The following is a 22,807-nucleotide window of genomic DNA, read 5'->3' on the forward strand; positions in this document are numbered from 1 at the left end:
GGTACCTCAAATTAGTACTTAATTACAGTAGTTGAGTAAATGTTCTTAGATACAGTCCACCACTGGAAAGAATAAGGGTACATGTGACATATTTTCATGAGTGTTGGTGTAAAGTTTTGAATCATTTATAAATGATTGATCTCAATCCAACAGTAGAGAACAAGAAAGGCATGGTTTAGTGCTACAGAGATGACAACGAGCCAACTGGTGTGATGGCACATTTAACAGAGTGCACCTCAGTGTGTGTGTGTGTGTGTGTGTGTGTGTGTGTGTGTGTGTGTGTGTGTGTGTGTGTGTGTGTGTGTGTGTGTGTGTGTGTGTGTGTGTGTGTGTGTGTGTGTGTGTGTGTTGTGTGTGTGTGTGTGTGTGTGTGTGTGTGTGTGTGTGTGTGTGTGTGTGTGTGTGTGTGTGTGTGTGTGTGTGTGTGTGTGTGTGTCATGTGTAGGACTTTGTGGATGTGTTTCAGAAAAAAGGCGAGAGTGGGAGTACTACATCTAGCCAGCAGAGTCAGTATCCAAAGCAGGGATGTGAGCTGAAAGCATTTGGAGATATCTCAATAAAAATCTGATTTTGAAGGGTCATTTCACCCAATTACATAACATTTGGCTTCATAAAATTAATTCATATGCCCACATTGTATATATCTGTGTCCAAATGTACAGATATCCGAGTCGTTTCTGGGATAAAACTATTTTTTTTTGCAATAATATTGTTTGGGGAATTTTGGTTTTTTGCTTTTAATTAAAGCATGGGCCACCACCTTAAAGCGTTTTAAGAGTGGAAAGTGTCAGTGTGGAACCAGAAGTGATTAAAAACTGTTTTTGTTGCCGAACAATATGAACAGTGTCAGTCATTGTCAGTCAGTTTCCAGCCACCCTAAAGCCCAGCAGCAGTCCAGACTACTCCTGAGGTCCTGGGCCTTTCATAGCCATGCCGGCCCCCACCATGGCTGGATTCCTCCTCATCCCATCGGGTCCAAATGGGGAGCCGGACCGCCGCAGCCCGCCCAGAGGCCCCAGGATGGGCCCGGGACTCATGGTTCTCCCCCCTGGAGCTCCGGCCACACCCAACCTCTTCACTTTGTCCAGCAGGTTGAGGTTGTGTGCGGTCACGCTAACGTCCGTCTGGCTCTCGCAGTCCCTTCCTCTCTGCCGGCCCCTCATCCTCCCTGTCACCTCCTTCAGGATGGAGCGGGCCGGTCTGGAGGTGAGGAAGTTGTCGTAGGAAGGGCTTTTGAAGTCGAAGCCAGCGGACGTCGGCGCGGCTGAAGCTCCCGGTCCCGTGGGGGAGTTTGGAAGCGTGGAGGGGCGCAGGGGGTCGGGGTTGGGGGCTCTGTTAGGGGTGATGGAGGTGCTGAATAGGACCCCCCCGTTGCCCTGGCCGTACTCCAGGCCCTGGCTCTGGTGATACATGGCTGCTGAGATCCCTCGCTCCTGCAGGAGGCGCACCAGCCCCAGGGAGGTGCTGGTGGTGCGCGTCGCATCTCTGCACAGACAAATGAGAGTTAATATTACTGACTGTTAGGTGCTGAATTATTGAGAAAAAAGTTAAATAAAAAAAGGCATTTTATTTACTAAAGTTTGTACATTTAAAAAAGGTACTCAGAGACTTCATCATATACAGGGTAAAACTAATTAAACGGTTCAGAGAAAATACATTTTGATTAGTTATTTATACATTAGTGCAGTTTTTTTTACAAAAACAAGTCTTGTCTTGGAAACTAAGACAAAACTAATTGTGATATGCAGTAAAGTGATTTTAAAAATGTACTTTAAGTTTCTTGAATTTACAATCCATCATGAACAAAGCAAATACAGTTTTGTTTTTTACAGTAGCAACAAGAAAACATATATTTTAAGAAAACAGCTGTTTTTAAACCGTGCCTGAGGTTGGTGGAGGATTCGGACGGCATGAGGCTGAGCCTGCGGGGGGTGCAGGGCGTCACAGCAGGGGTCCCCAACAGACAGCTGGTCATCACACAGGAGGACGACGAGGGAACAGGGTTCAGACTGGAAGTAAAGCAAACAAAGAGATTTGGAAACATTAAGAAAGGATACTTCTTGCTGATTTGAGCAATATAAGTTCCACCTTTATTATATCTCATCATTGTACCCCCACATTTGGGATGTTGTGTCTTCGAACCACAAGCACCTGCATGTATTATTTCGCACCTTACTGTATTGAAGAAGTGAATAGTGTTACTTGTTTACGATCCTATCTAAGTGACTGTGGTTCAGATATTTATTTGTCCTGTTGGATAAAGTCCAATTCAGACTGAGTGCACACTTAGCGCTCTGAGGAACATTTACACATAAGATGCATTATATAATTAAACTGTTTATTACTATATATGAAATGTAATATAAAACACATTTTGGTTGCTTTTTAAAAGCTCAAAACAGAGGAGAGTTTGCATTCTAGGCAAATACTTGACAGCTCTTATAAAAACATTACTTCTGTTTCTTACCTGGGTGTGACCCGGGTCAGCTCATCCGTCGGGTGGAGGATCCGACAGGTAGTGAAGGTGTAGGTGGAGCTGGTGTGGGCCATGCATTTACCTGGGTAGTATGCAGCTGCAAATCACACAGACACAGACAGTAGTATTTTAAATTCACTGTACAGTATTTCATTTTACATTCTGTTCATCTTATTCTATTTACATGTAGGCTCCTGCATTTACTTAGTCTCTTCTAAAAGTGATTTTCAACCACTGTGTGCCGTGGGAAACTGTCCAAATTAACTTAATTGGTCAAAAAATACAATTATTTAGTTGCTCCAAATAAAATCCAACAGTGTCACAGTGCCAAGCTAGCTTAAACGTCATCTCCAAACGAAACACCTGTCACTTCAAAACAAGAACACGGACTATTTGGTTCGCCTGCGTTCAGGTTACTGTTACTGAAAAAACACAAAGACAGAGCTTTAAAATCTAGCTACTTAGGAGCTGAACTCGTAGCCAAATTGAGAGACTTGTCATTAAATAATCAATATATAAATGCTGCATTATGCTACGATGGGTCATTTAGTAACTCATTTGGTTTTTGCAGTGCCGTGGGATTTTCATGTAGAAAATGTACTGCGGCTCAAAAAAGGTTGAAAAACACTGTTGCACAAACTTCTATAAATATAAATATCTTTACATGTATATAGTTCATTTTCTCCTACATTACTTGCACATTGGTCTTTTACTGTTTTATTTCTACTCTGTTTCTTCTTGCACAATTGATATTGTTTTTTAAATTTGTTTTAATGTTTTATGTCTTATATATATATTTATATTGAATCGCTGGTAGTCTGGGATTTAGGATTTTCCTCACCATTAACAACACTGTGGGTACTTTGCATTAACAACAAAGCCTTCAAAAAGAAAAAGACCCATCTTAAAGCCCATGATATTGCATGTGATAAATATCCAGTATGTCCTCACCCAAGGCATCCAAGTTGCTGAGATGTGGAGACGGTGATGGGGAGGGGGGTGAAGGTGGAGTGAGGATGGGGGTGGGAGGCTGCCCGATGCTGGTGACCGCGGTGATGGAGGTGGAGGTGGGAGGCACGGCGGGCGAGGCAGAGGCGGAGGAGGTGGGAAGATTCTGGAAGTACTGCTCTCCTGGCTCTTCCTCCTCAAACCCCCCCACGGATAAACCTGTAGATGCACAGCAGGGCACAGAGAGGAAATCAATACAGAGGCATGCATGCAAGATATTAAGTCATGAATACTGTATATGACACACACACACACACACACACACACACAGACCTGCTCAAGCTCCAGCTCCAGGGGTCTGTATCCCTTCGGCACGACCCCCGGCCGGGCGTCCAGGATCACCCCGAGGTGAGGCTGCGCTAACTGCTGCCAGTGGTGCAGCGTGGCCGAGCCTGGAGGAGAGACACAAACACAGCTGTATGTTCGCAATGTCTTCACACACACACACACACACACACACACACACACACACACACACACACACACACACACACACACACACACACACACACACACACACACACACACACACAATAAATGACTTATCAAAAACTTCACAAAATAGAAATAGGAAACTGAATAATAGGGCCCCTTTAATACTTGATGTGCAATTATTTTACCGTCAATACTATTGATATAATGAAAAGTCACAATACCTTACTGCAGCCTATAGGATTAAGTATATATATAATGAGTGTGTGAAAAATAAATATATATCCTTTATTTAACCAGGTAAAAGTCTCATTGAGATTAAACTCTCTTTTTCAAGAGCGACCTGAACAAGAGGAAAGCATGAACAAAGTTACAACAGATAAACACAAAACAACACAGGCAGATGAATACAGCTGTCCTAAAACACAAATGAAATGGCACATTAACCAGTCAATATGCAAATAAAATGTGTTTTGTGATATTGGTGCAAGGACTAATTGATCACTATTCTGCTGTTATAAAGTAGATATCGCAAACATATCACAATAAGCACTAGGATAAGGGCTTTTTGAGAGAGACTGCGTATTATATTCATGACACATATCGAATAAAGGTATACATTTTCTGCTATTAAGAAACGTTACCTTTTTATAATAAGCGTATCAATGAAGACAACTGTTATCGATCAGGATGACAAACAAAGATGGTAAGAAAACTAAAATATGATGAAGAGGAGAGGAATAAAATGTAAATGAAATGGAGGAGAAATGAGATGAGAGAAGGTTTTTATTGGTCAGCCATGTGAATTTGAAACAGAGAGAGGAAGCAGTGACAGAATGAGCAAAGGAAGTTGTAATAAATATTAAATGGAAAAGAAACACAAAGAAAGAGAAATACATAAAGAATAAATGGGATGATGTGAACACAAATAACAAATGGATGTAAACAGAAGCAAACGACAAAGTTGAAATACATGTATGATGGATTGTTTGCTCGGTTAACAGTAGAGAGTATGCTTATAAAATTAAGTTTGAATTATTACCAGCAGAGGGCAGCAAAGGCAAACAGACTGAATCACACGGGGATAATAAAACGCTGCTGTGACTCTGGATTTAAACTTGAGCGTTACACTTTGGGCTTTTCAAAGATGTTACATATGGCACTCTACAGAATGAAGCAAAAAGTGTACCTTAATACTAAAGTCAGTTTAAAACCCTTAAATTGTTATAGTATCCTGCGGGGATACAGTCATTTCATAGGCTACGTGTGCAATGTAATACTGGTGTTACATGGGTGCAATATGGGTCAAATACAAATGTAGTTTAGGTCTAATAACAGTGTAACATGGTTGTAATAACAGTGTAATAACAGTGTAATAACAGTGTAATAACAGTGTAACATGGGTAAAAGAAGGGTGAAATATGGGTGCAATGTGGAAAATAGTTTTCAATTAATTTTCCCAAATATTTACATGTGATCGAACCGAAGGGTTAAACATAAAAACATATTGACGTATACCCAATTGCGCGTGCAGAGGATGTTAGAGGGGCAGGGGTCCAAATTCATAGAAGTGAAATACTTGTCATATTATTTTAATGTATTGTAATTGGTCAATGTGGAGGCAATACATTTTTATTTTTTAATAATGGGTAGATTAGTAGTTTAAAAACTGCTTCATATCATAAAGCATATTATGTCTGTTTATACGTGGAAAAATAAATAGTACCTATAAGTGTTGAACAAATGTAATGAAAAATGCTGTATTTGTCTCTAGAATGTAGTGAAATAGAAGTATAAAGCAGCTTAAAATGGCAATAACCAGTAAAGTACAAGTATGTGAAATAGTACTTCAGTTCAAGACGTGAGTACAAAAACGTAGTTATATTCCTCCAATGATTGTGATATGTATGTATGTATGTATGTATGTATGTATGTATGTATGTATGTGTGTGTGTGTGTGTGTGTGTGTGTGTGTGTGTGTGTGTGTGTGTGTGTGTGTGTGTGTGTCTACAGCCACCCCCTGGGCTGCGTGTCTTTGTAGTAACTGTGTGGAGACGCGAAGCTGCCGGACTTGTGACGGTGCATCAGAGACCAGAAAGAGTTGAAGAGCATGAGCGGCAGAGGCCTCTCCTTCGCTGCCTTCCCCTTCCTGCTGCCGGCTCGGTCTTTAGCCCACCTCCTCCCTCTGTCCCTCTCTATCCCAGCTCTGGTCTTCCTGACCCACCCCCAACCTCTCTCCCTCTCCCCCTCCGTCCCCAAACTTCTCTTGCTGCCTTTCTTTGTCCCGATCACTTTCTGTTTGTCTCCTTCCCGCTTCCTCCCCGCCTTGCAGCTCGGCTGATTCTCCCTCTCTCCCTCACCTTCGAGCGGTTTGACGATCTGGAGTTTGTCGGGGAGGTAGGGCCCCCGAGAGGCCCAAAGGTGGAGGTTCCCGAGGGACATGATGCTTTCCGAGGGGGTCATCCCACTCTCCTGGCCCATGGCGTCGTGTAGACCTTCGTTTCCTCCTCGTTTCCGAACCCTCTCCTCTTCAAAGAAGCGCCTCTCGCTCAGGTTGTTTTGTCGACGCAGAGAAAGGCGGCGCAGGGCGAGACGAAGGTCCTCCGCTCCGGCTGCCTTCTTCTCTCGACCCTCTGACCTGCTGCCAGAGAGAAACAGAAACCAATGTTACTCAATTACATCATTAGAGACTCTTCCCAGCCCAACCATGCATTGTTTATCCCCCTACTGTACGTGGCACTCGCTCTGGGACACGCTACCGCAGCCTCCCGGGTAGAACCAACAGGGCCACACACAGCTTCTTCCCTTCAGCAGTCAGACTGCTGTCAATGAACTCCACGCTGTCCCACACTGACTAGTGTTGTTGTGTGCTGTGCTGAAGCGCATTGATCCTTATACTGTATTTACGCTCAGTGTATTTATTCTTATTTATACATTTTACGTCTATTTACCTTTATTTGTATCATTTATTTTGTTCAGACTGCTGATTGAAGTGTATATAACTGACTGTTTGCACTCTGGTTAGACCCTCCTAATTACGTTACACTCTGCTTGCATTATGTAATGACAATAAAGTAATCTAATCAATCAATTAATGAGGATACATTTCATGTGTCATTCTGTTGAGGCACATCTAGTTTTCCACAAATGGAGCAGAGTCTGCGAGCAAGTTCATGCATTCAACTCGGGCACAAAATATGCATACACACGTGGATATAAGTCTCATACAACCAACCAAACACATCCTGCTATACGTGGGATGCGTATCGGCTATACAGTAAGTGAGTTGTCTGAGTGAACCAACATTTGAATAATCCTCAATCCCCATCTTAAGGATCCCTGAGAGGAAAGTCAGGGAAACAGGTGAATATTTTTGGTTAGTGACGACCATTTTTAAAAGTGTTGTTCTTGTTGTAACTCATTTGCACTACTAACCCATGTTTTGAATTGGACAAAATGCATTCATCTTGTCTTTTGAATTCAAATGCACTCAGACTCTTGTGGCTTGAAATGAGTATTACAAAGAAAGACAAAGAAAAGTTTTTTCAACTATATTTACAACAACAACAACAAAAAGAAACCTAGAAAAATGTGATTGCACGTCTTGTTTTTTAACCTGGCAAAAAAAGAAAAGTTCATTTGTTGCTCAGATATAAAAATAATCTTAAAGAACTGAAAACCAACATCGGCCACTTTTTCTAAATTCCTTTTCTAAAACACAGAACAGTAAACAAACAAGGTCAGACATAGTAAATAAAACATTCCCTCTTGCCTCTTATGCATTACATAAATGAACAACTCCCCATTTTGTTGATGCCGATGTCTAAATGTCCTCAAAATCTATTTCCTCTAATTTATGAGCCCTGCTCCCCCTCACCTGTCCTGATTGGCTGCCTTCTCCATCAGGATGCTCTGCATTCGGTTGTCGAGGGCAACGCTGTCTCCGCTGACGTCTCCTCCGTACATGCTGCTGTACGGCGTGGAGAGGCCGCTGGACTGTGGAGACGTGCGGGCCGACAGAGACTGGTTGGACCCCGGGATGTTGCTGGTCGGAGTCAGAGAGCGCTGACGGACCGTCTGGTTCACGTTCTTCACCGTCTCAAACACACGCCTCCGGTGGACTCTGAGCACAACCCAACACACGAGAATTAGCCAATGGGTGCATTTAGTGAAGCGTTGGCGTTTGAATGTGTGCAAGCTTTTACTCTTATGCTGCATTCATGTGATATATTTCCAATGGGAATATGTACATTAAAGGTCTCCTACCAAGCTATTCTTAGGCATATATTATGGGTCTCAGATACAAATATATAAAAAACATGATGTGTGGAGAATTAGCCAATACTGGGGGCATTAAGATACAGTAAGATAAGATAAGACTTTATTTATCCAGAAGTAAATTGTTGTGCCAGAGTTACAAAGATACAATAAACACAGCAGCATAATAATAAAAATGTACCCTAACAGTGCAGTAAAAAGAGCAATTACATATCTACAGGAAACAACAGACGGTCACATAATTAATGTAAATATTAACAGTATTTAGTAGTGCAAAAAAACGTAGTGGCAGCTACGTAATTGCACGGTTATTATAGAACATTATTAATAATAATGATATTGCACATGTTATAGCAGAGTGTTTTGTAATGATGGTAATGGTATTTATATTACACATAGTGTTGGTGTGGAAGTTCTCAGTTCCCTCCACTGTTATAGAGCTTGATGGCCACTGGGAGGAAAGACCTCCTGTGAGGCTCCGTGGTGGTCTTCGGTGGTCTCAGTCTACAGCTGAAAATGCTCCGGTAGGAAACGAGTGTGGCATGCATTTAGTGAAGGGTTAGGGTGTGTATGTGTGGCAAGCTTTTACTCTTAGGCTGCACTCATGTGAAAATAACCCCCAGAAATGACTTCGCCAATGGGAAAATGTACATTAAAACCCCTTGAAGTCGGTACAACAACTAAGAAATCAGTGAACACTTTGGTAGTTGAGTTGACCTCATATTACGCAAAACAAAAATGGTAAATGTTCTGCAAATGCAAAGAAACGTTTAATTAACTCATGTAAAGCATATACAGTTTGTGCTCATATGTTTGATTTTGTCTTATCAAGCTGTGACTGTACGTTTCTGTCCATGTAGAGAGACTTGTATTAGTTAGATATTCATTGTATTAGCATTAACCCCGAAAACAAGCCAGGTTAGGCAATATTTGAGTGGTTTTAGGGAATATTCTGATGCAGCAACAGGAGTGAGACACAATCACTAATATAAACAATATTAACAGCTCCCAACATGTTGTTTAAACACTCTGTGCAATGTAATACAACACATCTTCTTTGAGGCGTGCATGTTGTTCCCATATTACAGCTTAAAGCTCATAAACACACATGACTTCCTAATTATATTTATGCAAAGCTTGTTTTGTCTAAAATACATCCAGATGTTACAGAGCAGCAGCAGATTACCCACAGATTGTTTAAATTGCAATTGTAATACTCCAAAACATATTTTTGAAAAGTTAAACATCCTGAAAAAGGCTTGAATTCTTCACCACTTTTAAGAGAGCTCCCAAACCCTGGTTAATTCAGCAAGGACCCTGTGCTCAGATCTGGCTTTTAAATGTAATGTTCAAAATGTGTTTGTGATTGGATCGCAATCTATTCTGTAAAACGTCACTATTGAAATCTTCTTGCTTCATAAAACTCCTTTTAGTTAGTGACAGCTGTTGCAAACTAGCATTAGCTATACACACGATGATAGCAGATCAAATTGCCTATGTCTATGTATGTATGTTGCAGTTGTCCATACCAAGTTCACGATGAATAAAATAAAATAACAAATGGAACCATCTGAGGAGCTCATGAATGCAGCATGAGTCCATACGTACTTCTGTTCCTCGCACTCGGGGAAATCCATACTCAACTCCTTCCTCATCGTTCCCTCGATCTCTGCTGCCAGAGAATCCTGAAACACAAACAGTCCCCGTGAAAACAATTGGACAATAATCATGGACACACCTGCACACACACACACACACACACACACACACACACACACACACACACACACACACACACACACACACACACACACACACACACACACACACACACACTCGCTCACCATCGGGTAGAGTCCCAGAGGATGGCAGCGGCGAGGCGTTCCTGCAGGGAAGTTCCTGTTCCTCAGGTTCTTCAGCTCCTCCTGAGCTTCATGGAGCATCTCGATACACTCCAGGTACTTCTCATCCAACTCCTGGAGCTGTTGGCAGCAGACGTTCAAATTATCTTATTGATGTCAATTTGTGTTGTTTGACCTTGGCAAGCGAGGAATTGTATTTGTGTGGAAGTTACCTCCAGTGTGAGCTGCCTTTGGGCATCTTTAGCTGCCACCAGGTGTTGGGAAAGCTCCTCATTCTCCACCGCAAACTAGAAACACACAGGCAGGTGTAAATAAGATAAATAACCATCATATTAGATTAGATTAGAATAGATCAGATTCCTTTATTGTCACTACACAGAGTACAGCAACATTTCAAGCTTTCCCGATGGTGAAATCACACATACCAGACAGTATAAGTATGATTTTGACAATACAAGCTAAAACTTTTAATATATAATATATAAAGTGGCTATAAATTGGAGCTATGATACATTCAACAGTACGCTTAAAAAACAACAACATTACCATACACATACAATACGGTCAAGGCAGTAAAAAATGCAAACAAGTCAATAAGTAAGTTATTGCACATGTATTTATCAGTGCAGTTGATAATTACAAAACTAGATATTACATTACGTTACATGTCACTTGTTAGACGCTTTTATCCAAAGTGACTTACATAGTCAATACTGTGGCCAATACCCACGGGAGCAATTTGGGGTGTCTTGCCCAGGGACACAACGACATGCTGACTGCAGTGGGGTTTGAACCTGTGCCCCCCTGATCCCAACACCAACGCACTACTCCACCCGGTATGAGGTAGAATAAGGTGCATAAAAACATCATACCGTATAATCATCGTAAAAATTATATGCGACTACCACGATGATCAGATACATTAATGATGAACCTTTATACAGTATGCTTTGACTAATGGCTTCCATATTTTTTGACGGATTTAGCTACTCTCTTAAAGTTTTGTGTATCCCCCTCCATGGTTTTATATGAAATCTTGATAGAGTACTCACAGTTTTGGTTTTCTTTTGCAGGTCTACTAGCTGAGAGAGCAGGTGTGTGATATCTTCCTGTTGGCGGGAAGCGTCTTCAGTCTTACGAGCCAACTCCTCCGCTATGGTGTTGATTTGGAGACTGGACATCCCTGTAGGGCATAACACGAGATCATTTATTTATTTATTGAATCGTTTATTTGGCAGGGACAATGCACAGTAATGACCACTTAAGACATTACGATGTGTCAAGCGTGACAGTGCCAGATTTCGCTTTGAGCTCATTTCCACCCGCAGTCTCTCACATAAAACATTTAAGAATCCAGTGAAGTTTCGACACTAGAGATAGGACGATAAATGAGGATTCAAGCGTTGATTGTCATAAAAACACATTTTCATAATCTGTAAAATGATCAATAACTTCATATAAGTGACTTTAAAAATATCTAGCTCCATTATATCGTATAACAATGTAAGATCGAGCCCGATTTGTAAAAAAACGAACAGGAATAATCCAGATAAAAAGAGAAAAGTCAGATAAAGAGTCAACACTCACGGAGCTCTTTCACACAGTCGTTGACAAGCTGCTGCTCCTTTTCTTCATATATTTCTGTCTCCGATTTCAGATGGTTTGCCTGTGTGCAAATACATATTAGGTACTCTCTAAAATCCCATATTTCTTAAAACTGTGTTGATGTGTGGAGATACCTCTGAGCGCAGAGAGAGGTTCTCCTCTTCCAGCTCTTTGAGTTTCCTCTGCAGCGTGCCCCCCGGAGCGATTTCCACTTTACTTCTTTTACCCCTTTGGACAGAAGAGTAAATATTAGACTTACACGTTCACATCGCTAGTATTGACAGATGGGAGGAATAAAAGAAAGTATTAAAGAAAGGGTGCTAACGTTGGGGAGCTGCTGGACTCGTCCTCGCTCTCCTCGACGGAGTTGGTGTAAAACTGCAGCAGCTCGTCCTTCAGGTTCAGCTCATGGTGCAGCTGAGCCACCTGGAGAGGAGCCATAATGTTCAACACTCGAGTATATCTCCAGAGAGGGCAAAAGTAAACACATCCTTTACTCAGGTAGAAATACAGATACTCGTGTTTAAAAATACTCTGGTAAAAGTTGAAGTACTGAATAAACTTCTTTACTCAAGTAAAAGTAAAGAAGTATGGGCTTCTAAATGTACTTAAGTAAAAAGTACCCATAACTACCAGCTGTTTTAAAGAGTACCTGACCTCCCTTTATATTAATAGAACAATAATGTCATTGCTAGCTAATGAATGTTTCCATGCTGAACAACGGCAACATGACAACGTTTCCATTGGTCCCTCTTCTTTAGAGAAGACCAGGAAGTGATGGATACACGGATCGTGTTCAAATCAATAGGCACGCAATGACTCTAAAGAATAATGATCACGCCACACATTCAAACTAAAGGAACCAGCTGTTTGGGAAATGTAAGAAGTAGAAAGTACAGGTATTAGTGTTCAACATGTAAGAAGTAGAAAGTACAGGTATTTGTGTTAAAAATGTAAGAAGTAGAAAGTACAGGTATTTGTGTTAAAAATGTAAGAAGTAAAAGTAAAAAGTCGTGGAGTAAAGTACTGATACCAGAAAAATGTACTTAAGTACAGTAATGAAGTATTTGTACTCCACTAATTCCCACCTCCCAACTCTATCTTACTTTAATGTTGTGTATTCATGCATGCATGTGCTGTGGGTTCATCTTACTGTATTTCATATGTAATCTCACATCAAAATCATTGTTCTTCTTAAAGAGATACAGTAGTTCAGATGTGAAATAGAAGTCAGCAATCAAAAAACACATTTGAGCAAATAAAAAAAGGGGCTAAAATTAAAAATAAAAATATCAGTTTATGTGTGTCCTATATTTCCTGCCCTTTTAGACAAGTAACTGAAGCTGTTAAATTAATATGTTCTTTTCAAAGCCAACAGATATTTTGGACAAAAAAAGTGATTTTGGCTTGCAAGGTATTTACTGATCTACGCTGCCTCAATGGTTTCAATAGTTTGTATAATAGTATAATGTATAGTGTATAATAACATGTCATGTATAATAGTGAACATTTGGTTGATACAAAACACTAAAAACAACAAAGACACACAATAACACCAACCAACACAGACCAGCAACAGATCAGAAATCAGGTCGAAAAGGGCTGAATGAATGCAGTGTGAAATTTTTTCAAAATATAGCGTACACTTCAAAAAAAGTGCCTTACTTCAGTGATTGCTTTTTGAAACTTGGGCCTCACCACCCACCATACACTCATAAATACAAGTGAGTAGTAGTGTGTGTGTGTGTGTGTGTGTGTGTGTGTGTGTGTGTGTGTGTGTGTGTGTGTGTGTGTGTGTGTGTGTGTGTGTGTGTGTGTGTGTGTGTGTGTGTGTGTGTGTGTGTGTGTGTGTGTGTGTGTGTGTGTGTGTGTGTGTGTGTGTGTGTGTGTGTGTGTGTGTGTGTGTGTGTGTGTGTGTGAGCAGACCTCTTCTGTGATTTGTCCCACTCGCTCCTCCAGATAGTCATTCTGCTCGGTCAGAGTTCTGTTTTTCTTAAGAAGCGATTGACCGATTCTTGCAGCCAGCTCCAAGTCTCTCTCTTTCTGTTGGTTGAAGATACATCGTTATTATAGCATCAACACCCCAAAGTCCTGCAATACAACATTATGAAACTACATTTGTTCTTGTTAGTGTCCTGTGGGGCTGGAGAGTCAGCCACTGTTGGTACTTTTAGAGCAGAATTAACTCTCTGCTTTCTGTATTTTGCATATTACTCGATCACAGTTATCTACAACTGTTTATACAATTTGGGTAAACTACGGTGCAAAACCTCTCCGTTGTTTAGGCTTATTATAAATCCCCGGGGCAGCTTTGAATTACACTTATAAATTGTGCAATAACAGGCCGTCTCACCTCCTCCAACAGACGTGTGACAGCATCGATGTCATTGTAGGTCTTCGTCATCTGGCCCACTCTGTCTGCACATAGTACTGTGGAAAAGACAAAAAGTTAGAGAGATAAATGGTCAGAATAACACTCAAAACTGCAGAAATATAAGTGAGGAATTCTTCCAAAAATCTCTTATATAATTTACTTATAGATCACTGTCCGCCAAAACCGCTCGCTTCAAAAACAGCTTCTTCCCCTTTGCAATACGGACACTAAATGGACTCTAAATAACTCCAATGAACAATAACAATCCACCACACCTTGAACTTTATGTTATGATATGTCTTTGCCCTGTGCTGTGTGTTGTACTTTTTATTGTCTGTTTATTGTATGTTGAACTGTATGGAACAAGCTGTAATACTCTGAACTGAACACGAATTCCACCAGCCTGGCTGTGTGGTCATTAAAGATTCTAATCTAATCTAATCTATAATATACTATACTTAATCCTCCCAAATTCTGAAGACTGACAGAAAAGTAGAAATTACCCTCATTATAGTTGAACAAATATAATTTAAATGGGCAGTGTTCGCTATACATTAAGCGTCACTTCCTGCCCCAAAAAGTAGACGACCAGAAGGAAATATAGACAGATATTTATAAATACAGTTACCATATTTTATCACAATCTCTAATCAGTAGATTTTCTTTTCTTATAAAAAGAAAATGTCAAATGTTGTATTATCCCTACCAACCTCTCTTTGTATCGATTAATGCCTGCATTTTTTCCACGTTTGTCTTTGTAACATTGACATATTTTATTTATTGAATTTACTTCTTTCATTATATATTGAATTATATAAACTTACATTTTATTATAAACTGTTAAATGTAATCATTGCCCCTTTTTAAAATGGCCACTGATTGTCAAATGTCAAAGTCATGCTTTGTTTCTGGGTAAAAAAAGTGGGACATTTGTGTTGATATCACCTTTCATGTTATTTCTTCTGGTGTGGGGGGCATGGACAATGGCATGCAAACACATTACATAAAACATAAATATATAGTCATCCTTTCAGAGGTAGGGAGGGGGTCATGGTCAGGATGTAACATCTCCATCACCATTGACGTTATGTATGAGAGAGCAGGGCAGAGGATTTGCCTCTGAGCTCTTATCGACTTCAGAGCTGAAATCAATGACATGCGTTGACAAAGTTATTGAATATACTGTGACGCTTCTGAGTCCTCCTGTTAGTATTACAACCAGAGCAAAAACATGTAATTGTCGTTTTATTAAAGCACAAATGAGTTTATTGAATGTTCAAAAACGATCTACTCTGTCTCAGTCAGGCACATTAGCGGACTGTAGGGATATGTGTGTGCGCTCGAGGGCTGATGTGTCAAAACAGAGCAAATTCAAAGTCAGTAGGCTTCAGGAAGATTCCTCTTAATGAGAAGAAGAGAAACGAAGAGACGAGCTGCAGTGTAAGTTAAGCAGGAATACACAAAACTGTTACTAAATGGTGTTTTATTTGTTGCTAAAGATCCGGAAAATCCTGAAATAATCAAATGTTTTAATCTAATTTGTTTCCGTCTTCAAACTAACTTTATCGGACATCTTGTACTTCAGTCTTCTGTGCATTCAAATGAAATCAAAGTACTAGAAATAACATCAAATGCCACCATTCACCAGAAGTACTCAGATTGTTGTTGAATTTAAGTCAAAGCATTACTACACTGTAAATATACTCATTCAAAGTACTGCATTCAAAGTTGTACTTAAGTAAAAGTAAAAAAGCATTACAAAAATACTTCAAGTACCAAAAGTAAAAGTACTCTTTATGCAAAAATAGCCATTTTAAGCACCAAAGATTATTAATTATTATTATAATTATTAATAATTATTATCAATTTCGCACTTGGTAAAGGTGAGGTTTATTTGAACGACTTTTTACTTTACACTACTGGGTATCATATATTTTATTATTTATTATTTTATATCATCTTATAAAATAATGAGTGCAGATTTTGTATTAATAACCTAAACACCTAAAATCTGCAATTTAACTAATAACTAAATATATACAATATATGTAGTGAAGTAAAAAGTACAACATTTGCCTACGAAATGTAATGAAGTAAAAGAATAAAGTAGCTTATATTATGTGAAAATACTCAAGTAAAGTACAAATAACTACACTTTCCACTAAAGTCCAGTACTTGAGTAAATGTACTTACATTACACCACTGCCATTCACCAATCTACTTAACCCTGTCTCTAATTTCTCATATGTTCGACATGTACTTCACCTTTCTGCTCCTCCTTATAGTACCAGTCACAGCATTTATCCCTGGACAATCTCTCCATCCTGCTCTTGTTGTCCATCTCTTCCCTGACCTCCACAATGAAAGAGGAACAACAAGCGGTGATGCATTCACTGTCCTTTCCTACTTTCTCTGCTGCTCAGCTGCTCCACCCTCCGCCCACATGGAGGCATTGGAGGCGGAGATGTGAGAAAGTGCTGTGTGTGTGTGTGTGTGTGTGTGTGTGTGTGTGTGTGTGTGTGTGTGTGTGTGTGTGTGTGTGTGTGTGTGTGTGTGTGTGTGTGTGTGTGTGTGTGTGTGTGTGTGTGTGTGTGTGTGTGTGTGTGAGTGTGCTCTACAGCCACTGAGTTGGAGGTGAAACGGAAGTAGAAGGGTATAATTAGAGAGGATGAAGGACGGGAGAAACAGCCAATCAGAGATGGCGATGTTGCAGTGCAGACAGAAACTCCCACAATTGTTTTCCCTTCATCCCCTCGCCTCCTCTCTCTTCTGCTCTGGTACATCTATCTGCCTCCAGTGACTGTTACTATGGTGACCCTCATGCAATAACAAACCCCTGGCACTCACACACACACACACACACACACACACACACACACACACACACACACACACACACACACACATACTTTTAATATAGTATATTTTAATATTGTTTTAATATTGTCTGCTTATCTGTATTATTGTCTTGCATTGTTGGAGAAGCCTGTGACCTAAGATTTTCAACGACATAATTACTCTGTAGCTATGTTAGTTTGACAATAAAGAACCTTGAACCTTGAAACTTGAACCTTGAACACACACACACACACACACACACACACACACACACACACACACACACACACACACACACTAAATGGTCTGTAAAGGATCAAATCCCTGTGATTTTTCTCTGAAAGTGAGCGTAACCGGGCCCCTTTAAAATAATCACAGAGCACATACTGTACTCAACATTGTTTTTCCTATGAAGCATGGCACCACCTTGTGGAGGGAGGGTATATTATCAGGTGTATTCAAATAAACCTGCACTATGTATTTGTATTACTATTTTGCTTACATTTGATTTTCCTGCGAATCTCTTGGAAAATCAGCCAAGTATACTGTCACTATTGAGACACATTTAAAATCCCCTTTTTGAAATATAAAAACCCTGTAACTTCATCCTTAAGTGCTGTAGAAGCATTCAGAACACATAAACAACAATAATAAACAAACAACACGTATCAATATTAATGGCAAACCTTTTAAAACGGTTTGTTTGAGAAAGCCTCTGAGTGATCTGCTCTCTGAGACAAAGGATAACGCAGAGTGGTTATATGGCAGGAAGAGCGCAAAATGACCAGAGGATGTATTGATCGTCCTGAGCCAATAAGCAGAATCATTATCTGTTTTACAAGAATGAAAATTAAACCAAAAATAGAAAGGAGGTATGGCATTAACAAGCCTGTGAGATTACTTCTAAGCAACTCATTTCCTTGGAGAAGTAGAGGGTGGAAACTTGAAAACAAGCTGTAATGACAAGAAAGATGATGCAACTGGAGTAATATCACTGTATAATTATAGTAACCCTACCATAGCCCTTATTTAACTTAATGTTAAACGTATAATAGCATATGCCCTTACATTCTTGGTCATTCAAATTAAAAGTGAACTATCCCTAAAGTAGATCATTTTTCCAAGAAGCGATTAAAGGATTAAATACCCAGGTGGTTTAATCCTTCACTTTAAAGCCATATATTCCACCATTAACCCCAGAGATGAAAATCCACCAGGTTTAATCTCCAGGTTCTGTCATTTATTACTTTTCTGCATTTCCAACGCCTGGATTTTACTACTAAAAGCTTCACTTCATCAGGAGCACGGGCAGCACAGCAAATAGATATGTTAAGGTGATGTCAAGACTCACAGAAGTATTTGAGGGTCTCTTCGATCTGCTCGGTGGTCAGGTCGATCCTGGTGTCCGGGGCGACCAGCGGCGTGTGCAGCCAGTCATCGTGGTCGTAGCCGTAGACGGTGTCGGCCCTCAGCCGGTACACCGGCAGCTGCTCCTCCAGCAGGCTGATGATCTCGAACTCTGGCAGGTCGGTGCTGTTACACACATCTGCACAGAGAGGACAGGGGGGACAGACCTCAATATACTGCTGCCTGGTGCTGAAGGCAGGCCTCTTTAATGTCCTATCTAGGTAATACAAATGTTGCTTCAAGCTGCATTATTTAGTATGCCTTTAACAAAATACAATTGTCAAATATGCTTATTTAAAATCATGGTTTGTATGTCATTAAAAACATCAAACTTTAGCAGGAAAAAGAAAAACTCAGAAAAATACATAATAGTATAGCATAAATAGTATAAAATGTCTTTCCAGATACTCCATAATCCATAATATAAGCAAAAATCAAGCCTCTGTTTCCTAAACCACACACTCTCATTCGAACACACACACACACACACACCACACCTGTGATGGTCTCTGCGTCCCTGCAGGCGGGGGGCTCTGGCTGCGTGGGGAGCAGGCTGGCCTCGGCCTCGCTCACATACTGCTCCTCGTGTAGGTGCAGCCCGTCAGGATCGGGGTCTGGGTCGAGGTCCAGGTCGGGGGCCGGGGGCATGGAGGGGGCCGGGGAGGCCAGCTTGGCTCACCTCTCACTGGAGGAGAGAAACAGGGGCCATGGGCCTCAGGAGCTGCAGCTCTAGCAGGTCCACCTGAGGTACATCAAACCTGGAGGAAGGAGGGATGGAGAGAGGTTTTTAACAGAGACATACATATTGGTGTCGCTGAAACACAAAGTCCACACTAATCAAAGCGCCTCTCTCTTTCCTAGAGTCTTTAACTTCAAGTGCTGAGTCTGCACCTCGCTGAGGAACCACAGCCAATGCACTGCAGACAGAGAGCACTCTTCATCTGTCGGGAAATGAAAGAAGGCACATGGGGTTTAAGAGCAACTCCTGATGGGAGCATGATAACATGAGTGTACTACTTAACTGATCCATGAACGTTTAGGACTAATGGGAGTTCAGCGACAAGTAAAAGCACAGAACAGTGGCTTTTTTGCTGCGAGGGGTTTCTGTGTAAGCAGCCAGAATGCAGGCTAACATGGGTACTATGAATAAGTGCTGATACATTGTTGAAATTAAGGTATAATTCCCCATTTTTTTGGTAAAATAGCTTGACAAGTTTGTTTGAAATACCTGATAATGTTTACCAGCTCACAGCATCTGTTACATGTTATACATGTCTATTAACTTAATATCGATGTATTTATGTCCTTTATTTTAGGATAATTACTATTATTTTGAGCATTTTGCATTTGGTTTACTAAAGAATGTTTCTGTTGGCTTTGTTATTGCCATTATTAGCAATAACACTCCCCCCCTGCCTGAAACAACTTCATTGGATTCCTTTGTTTCCTTCCATAACAGTGACATCACTATGTAACACTTGCGCTCCAACACATTGTATGTGGTGGCTGAGGGTTCGGACATCTCTAAGCGGTTGACCAATCACAACAGAGCGGGCCAGCTAACCAATTAGAGCAGACTGGGCTCTGGTTTCAGACAGAGGGTGAAAAGAGGTGCAGCAAAGGCAGTATGAGAAACATAGATACTTGTTTGAACATTAAAGCATGGACACATGTCAGCACACAATACATATAGCCCTCCACCATCTGGCCCCCCCCCTACCTCACTGACCTCCTCATCCTCTACCAACCACCCCGGTCCCTCAGATCCACCTCAGCCGGTTTGCTTTCCATCCCCAAGGCCAAACTCCGGAGCTTCGGGGACAGAGCCTTCTCTGTGGCAGCCCCGAAGCTCTGGAACTCCCTCCCCCAATACCTCTGTGAGTCTGAGTCCCTCACCCTGTTCCAGTCCCGCCTCAAAACCCACCTCTTCAACTCTGTATCCATAAGCCACCCCCCCCCCCCCTCTCAATCAACTTCCTCCTGACTGCTTTTCTGTTTTGTTTTGTTTCTTTTTGGCTTTGTTTTTATTTTTGTTTTGTTTGTCTCACCTCCCTCCCAAATGTAAAGCGTCTTTGGGTTCAAGAAAAGCGCTATAGAAATAAAATATATTATTATTATTATATAAGCCTGAAATGAGCATTATAGAGCCCCCCCTAAATATAACTCTGGAATCAGTAGCTATCCCTGCAGCGCAATCTCCTGAGTCTCAGTTTCAAAGGGAGGCCCTCCTCATAACACAGACTAATACAGTTTTACTTCTGAAGTGCCCTATCTGAAGTAGATGCAGAAGTGTTCGTGCATAGCGACCTTGCAGTTTTGATTGTGCAGGGCTGACTGTTCAGCAGACTTCAGTCAGTAAACACACCACACATCGGATCGTGAAATTCACCTGCCTGTCACATCAAACAGCTAGCGATGCGGAGCGGAATAAAAATAGAGACGAAAGAGAAAGGTGTGTGTGAGTGTTTGTGTGTCCTCTGTAGCCAAGCATGAATAGGTTCCTGTCTCTGTACTAGCACAGGATGAAAGACAGGTGGAGATGGATGAGTGCACCTGACATCAAATGCTTCAAGCACATGCGTGACACACCATCATAGAATAATGACCAGATGCTTTTGCACATGCTTCTGTTCTCTGTTCAGCAGCATCACCACCTTGGGACGTCTTTCTCATTGCGGCAGCTGTTTTTTTACTCTCTGTTGTACTCTCTGAACCTTCTTAGTGAGCCTGTTTTACATAATCTGTGGATATCAGATGATTGTCAGTTTTAAAACTGCCAACACGCACATGCGGATTTGGGATTATAAATTATGCATTTTGAACGCTCCTAAATCCCTGCCCTTATTCAACTCAACTATAATATGTCAACTTGGAAAAACTCCATCTTTCTCAGGTCCTAAAAAAGGACAAAAAGATGAGCTCTTGGCATCTAAACGCTATTGAAAGTATCTTCAGCAAAAAACATTGATTAGACACAACGGACTTTAGAATTGATGAAATATCTCGTGTTTTTTCATTGTTAGGGAAACAATTACTTAACCATAGTTGGACATCTAACAGTGAAGAGAGATACACGTACATTGAAAGGTTTTTTTTCTGTTAAATAATGCAAAATGAAAGCAATTTATTGAGATATATCTTAGAAATATCGTATCTAAGGCTTATTTGGTGTCCTCTAGTAGTAAAAAAATATGCTACTGTCCTGCAGTGAATGCTGCAAGCTGCTAATGCTGCTGATGGTGCTGCTGGATGAATCCCTGTAAATAGGCCAGGGTTCATTCACGCATGTGGCTTAAACATATTATTTGAATGCTGTCTGAGGGCGTGGCTTCATCTCCATCAGGATATGTCAGCACGGATGTGGTCTGTATGGTTTGTTTTAAATTGTGTCCTTACAGTAACACAATAAGTGTGTCAGAACATGATCAGCTGACCTTATGATGCATGACATCGCCATTACAAATCTGAAGAAACATACTCACACTCAGCAGGGACTGATCCAAAGCGTTTCCTTTATCAGAAATCCAAAAAGGGATGAGTTTGGTAATCCTTCAGGGGGGAATTAGCGGATACTGATGATTGGAGATGTGTCCTGTCAGCAGTGTGTGCGGATCGCTGTGATTTGTATTGGTTTCTCTGGACTCTGAACACTGCTCTGCAGGATCAAGGTCACCTTAGGCTGGTTTCCAAAGTCGTTCTTGACCCGGTCCACTGTCCCTTCCCTTCAACCATCTCCCTCTGTCTCTGGCTCTGGTGTCTCACTCTCTCCGGAGCCTCGCTCACCGTGAAGCTACACAGGAGGAGAGCTGTAACACTTCTGGTCTCCGCCTTCAAAATAAAATCCTAATCAGAGGATAGATTTTTGAAAACACACAAAAAATAAACAAAGAGGACATTTTTTTAAATTGTGGGATTCTCAATATTGCATTAAAAAATACGTAATATGCAAAAAAACAATTTGCCATATAATTGTGTGATTAAAAAGTAACATTGTTTTGTGTCATAACACTCATAGTGTAGTGTGGCACAAACACTCATAACTAGTTGAGTTGTCAAAAACACATGTAAAAGTCATACATATACATTGTTTAAAAAAAAAATCGGATTATAGTATGGCAGATTTTTTTTTTTTAAAAGCATAGTATTTACACACTTACTAATCTACTGTAATTCTAACAATAGTTTTCATTAAAAAAAAAACTTCAAATGATTCGGATTGAATTATATGTTGTACGTATCAGCTTTATTTGACCTTAATTTCCTTATTATAGGACACTGTATATAACTATAAAAGTCAATGAAGGCCTATACAAATTAAAATCAATGAATCTCCTGAGTATTTGTGTATTGTAGGCCTATGTGTTAATTCTTCAATTTATCATCATAATTCTTTCAATTTTATATAATTTGTACTGGACATTTAAATGCAATTTTTGTGCTTTTATTTTCTTAAGAAACACATTGTTTCTAATCACTTCCGGTTGAAATATATCTGACTTTACAGTTTCTCTCCCTGCTGCAACCCAG

The 22,807-nt window shown here is 40.6% G+C and overlaps 1 pseudogene; it reads right to left on the reverse strand.

Annotated features, from left to right (window-relative positions):
* Positions 1-330: 330 nt before the first annotated feature.
* Positions 331-22,054, reverse strand: LOC117455592 (trafficking kinesin-binding protein 1-like; annotated as a pseudogene).
* Between the last annotated feature and the right edge of the window lie 753 nt (positions 22,055-22,807).

This window comes from Pseudochaenichthys georgianus, chromosome 11 (assembly GCF_902827115.2).
Source record: "Pseudochaenichthys georgianus chromosome 11, fPseGeo1.2, whole genome shotgun sequence".
Classification (NCBI taxonomy): domain Eukaryota; kingdom Metazoa; phylum Chordata; class Actinopteri; order Perciformes; family Channichthyidae; genus Pseudochaenichthys; species Pseudochaenichthys georgianus.